We start from the raw sequence: 4,573 nt of genomic DNA, 5'->3' as shown, positions 1-4,573 counted from the left end.
CATGGCCATTATTTTCTACTTTTTATCCATTTTTTCATTCTCCGCAGTGTTTTGATTCAATTTATTATCCATTTTTTTAAATATTTTGGCCATTATTTTCTAAATTTTTCAAACATGCTTTGACTAATAATGCATTCAAATTCTTTTACAAGTGCTGGTTGAGTTGGCAACTCCAATACTTCAAACAAGTGTTGAAAGGAAAGAAAAAACTAAGTAAATAAAAATATTAGGAAAGAGCAGAGAAACAAAAATATAGATCTACTGAGTTGGGAAAGAATAGAGAAACAAAAATATAGATCTAATAGAAAATAAAGAACTAAGTTAGGAAAGAACAGAGAAACACAAACATAGCAACAACAGAAAGAAAAATGAACGAGGAGAGAACTCGCCCAGAAAGATGAAAGGGCCGCCGCTGGTTCTAAGTTAGGAAAGGAACAATGGTTTGAAGTGTAGTAAACTTGCCTTTTTATAGAGAAGAAAACTAGGGTTTAAATTGGATATTTTAAAATTGGGCCGATGTTGGGCTTCTCACAAAATAATAATAATATTAATAATATAATATATATTACTATCGGTTCGGGTTTCGGTTCCAGCGGATCACATTTAAACAACCGCTACCGACCCTATTATACACTCTAAACCGCAAAAGGCTGCCAGCTGGACCCATACGAACCGAACGGACCCGACCCGACCGAACCGAATCACATGGGTCGGTCGGTTTTAAACGGGTTGTGCGGGTTTGTCCACCCCTAATTTTGGGGACTAAAAGTGGATACCACATTTGTCAACAATAATAATTTGATCAACAATTTCCAACCAAAAAATGATCCATGTTGGTCAAAAAGAACCTTTGAATCCAAGTCACCATATAGGATCAGTGAATGTAGGAGAGGAGAATATTTTCCATTCCTTCCTCACACTTCATGTCTATATATATATATATATACTGTATGTGTGTTATTTAAACATATTTTCAATAACAAAAATACAATATTGTATTTTGTTCCACTCTATATACGGTATTTAAGGAATGCAAAAAATATTATAAAAATTAAAAAGTGCACAAGTACGCATATTATCGTATTCTTGTTTAAAAGTATGTATTAGAATATCATTTTCCATATATATGACCATCTAAATAATGGTCTTTACTTAAAGCTGTTAGTGACACTTGCATGGAGGAATAATCCACTGTCTGGCTTTATCACAACATTAATGTATACGTCTGTGTGTTACTTTTTTCTTCTCATTTTGCTTTTGTTATAGAAGGTATCATTAACTAGTTAGCATGAACAAGTGGTGGTGGACCACGTGCTATCAAATTAATATGACTGTAATTTTGTACCAATGATATGGAAATTAACATCGATCGAGTGCTATAAAATTTTACAATACACTCTATGTATTAAGATAAAAGTTTCGGTTAAAATATTACAATTAACTACCACGCTCTGAAAAATAGTAGTACAATTTTTTAAGTTCCATTGGATTGCCTCTTTTTTAGTGATAGCTCAGACTATTCCCGATCATTTTATTCAGTTTACATACTCAGCAGGTGGTCTTCGAGCACGACGTTCTTTCATGCAGCTTATATGGCTGGCTTGTGTATGGGTTATGTGGACCGAAAGAAATTACAGTTTATTCAGAGGCTCAGCAAACACAATGCATCATATGTTGGACAAGATCAAGACTTTTCTTTTAGGTGGTTGAAAGCGACAAGTATAGTACTTTAGCTTTGAACTGCCATAGTTGGTGGTCTAGTCTCATGCTTTGTTTGGGCTTTGTATAGTTTGTTTTGGTCCTTGTATTTTGATTTTTTTTTGTAACCTTACTTAGTCTTCCTTGGTACGTCTTGTGCTGAGTAGACTTTTGTTTATATAAATATCTCATTTTGGCTTGTTCAAAAAAAAAACGATATATAACTTAAATAATATGGTCGGATCAAGAAATCCGTGTTAGATATGTGTTAGTGTTAAGTGTACATTCCTGCATTACTTAGGCCTAGTGCGTGTGTTTGGCTTGGCAAGCTCATGGTTAAGCGCGCGTGTTGCTTTAGGCTCAAGCTATCGTGGTTTATGCGATTAGTTTGTTGTAACCGTTTTGTACACTTGTGCTTTGGCTATATACATGCCTAGCATATCACTAACGAAAGTTAGAGTTCCATTTGCCTCAACAATCCGTGGTAGTGATGAGTATTTCTCTGATCACCGCTCTAAAATGTCGTTGGGGGAAACTTTTTCTTCCATCCCCATCTTGCGAGGAAAAAATCTCCGACTTCAAAACTTCAAATAGATAATCTTCGTAGAAAATTCCGTTAACATATGGAAATATGCTACATTGAACTCAAACTAAGTGGCCCACACTACATCACTAATTCAATCCGAGGAAATAAGTCATATTATTCTCCCACATAAACACACATTTCAACCTTGTTTTGACTCGGTTCCAACAAAACATTTTTAAACATTATTGACTAGATACATTGAATTTGCAATAAATCTAAAAAGCAAAATGTCTCTTATATTAAAGATAGGAGGAAGTATTTTTTTTGTTGGGATATCTTGTAACTGAAGTTTTGTAACAAATTTAATCCTTCACTCATGCATATTTTGTCTTTGATGTCATTGTCTTCCTAAGAAAAAGGTTGTATTTGTGAGTTGTGACGAAATATATGAGCGCACTCATCATGCCATACAACTGCCCATGTTTGATTTGTCACAATAGTTGTCATATTTCTACTTGGCAATGGCATCCATTGAGAATGATTTGGTCATCTAAAATATTAGTAGTATATTTTGTTCAATTAATTTGGTGGGAGGATTACGTTGTGGAAAATATTATTAAATCTATACTATCGTATTCAATGGCAATAAAATACTATATATTATCATTCTTATATTATTATGTTAGATTATGTTTGTTGAAACTTGAAAACAACATGAAGAAGTTATTGGTACCATATATTTTTTTTATAATTTGAATCAAATGATAACGGTGCGGAAGACTTAAAACTACTTTTTTTTTTTTAGTCTAATAAATGTTGCTCATATTGTAGAGTTTATATCTAAATTAATTTAAATTAAAATTGTAAATTAATTTTAAAAAATTGAGGAAAAAAACACAAGTTGAAGATTATTTGATATTGTTTATCTCCATTTGTAAAAATTGTATATCCATAACGAGATGTGAAGAAATGTATATCCACTGGAGGGTGGAAGGACGAAAGTGGAGGTGTGCCCACCGTTGAAGCAACCAACAATATTTAGGTGTAATTCATTTTAAGCCCATTGTTATTGGGCTGCTAAATATAAGTACTTTAGCTTATGGGAAAAAACTTCTTTGCACCTGAAACATTATACTTTCACCCTTACAAACAATTATTTTTTAAATTTTATCATTTTTATCATTTAATTTCACCCCTACAAATTTTAATCGGAATATAAACTTTTTTTGATAATCAAAATTTCAACGCAGAATACTTAAAAAAAGAGATTTGATATGTAATAATCCATAACGAGATGGAGATAGAAAGAATTTTGGATTATTAGTCACGGTTGAACTGTGGGTAAAAATTAATCTATAAATTCTTAGATGTCAAAATTACTTTTATTTGTTTATAAATTCGTAAAACAGCAAGTATTGGACAAAATAAATAATACATGACATGACAAAAATGTATCGGAGAGAGATAGGGTGATAATATTTTTAGATATTCGAAAATAAAATGGATATTTTCATATTTTTTATAGTTGTACTATGGACAAAAAATTGTCATGTGATTTAGCGAGAGACAAAAATTCTTGTTTTTGTCATGTCCCTTGTTACCTAATTTGTCCAGTCCCATAACCAGTTTCGAATCAAACAGGATACAACAAAAATTTGTTCAGTCCAGTCTCCTGTTTTTTAGCGGATCAAACGCACCCCAATATTTGTTCATGTAAATATTTTAAAGCATCTCTTATGAGAGTATTTAAGCTAGAGAATTTCATAGGAGAATGTAACTGTTCAAAAAAATTTGCCATCCATTGGAAAAAATAATGATTATATATATGAATGGAGAATGTTTGTGGATAAATATTGTCCTTAATTCTGGAAAAGAGGAAGAAAAAAATTTGTTTAGTGGCTAGAAATTTCATCTTAAAGTTGAATAAGTAGAGTGTGCAGATTCGAATTCCGACTCTGCATAATATATGTATGTCCCTATCAACTGAACTAAGCTTACAGGAATGGAGAAAGTGGAGGAATTCTTGTGCAAAACAAAGGGCACCAAATATATATTGTGCATATTTGAATTAAGTGTGTTTGTCCGAATCAAAGTACGTCATTGGAATTTTTGATAAAAACTACCCATTGAAATTTCAATAAAATCATATTACGATCACGATTTCAAACATGCACTTTTTTTATGTGGTTCATCATTTTAATTAAGCCTTGCTTTGGTTGATCATAAACTCATAAGTTCTTCAAGATCCATTCTAAAGACAGCATATGTCCAAATCCTGGTCAAGTTCCTATTTGTACAGTAACGAACTATTTTAACATATGCTCATTGGTTTTCAACATAATCATTTCT

The sequence above is a fragment of the Trifolium pratense genome, linkage group LG2 (assembly GCF_020283565.1).
Source record: "Trifolium pratense cultivar HEN17-A07 linkage group LG2, ARS_RC_1.1, whole genome shotgun sequence".
NCBI lineage: Eukaryota > Viridiplantae > Streptophyta > Magnoliopsida > Fabales > Fabaceae > Trifolium > Trifolium pratense.
Note: the sequence above shows the minus strand (reverse complement) of the source record.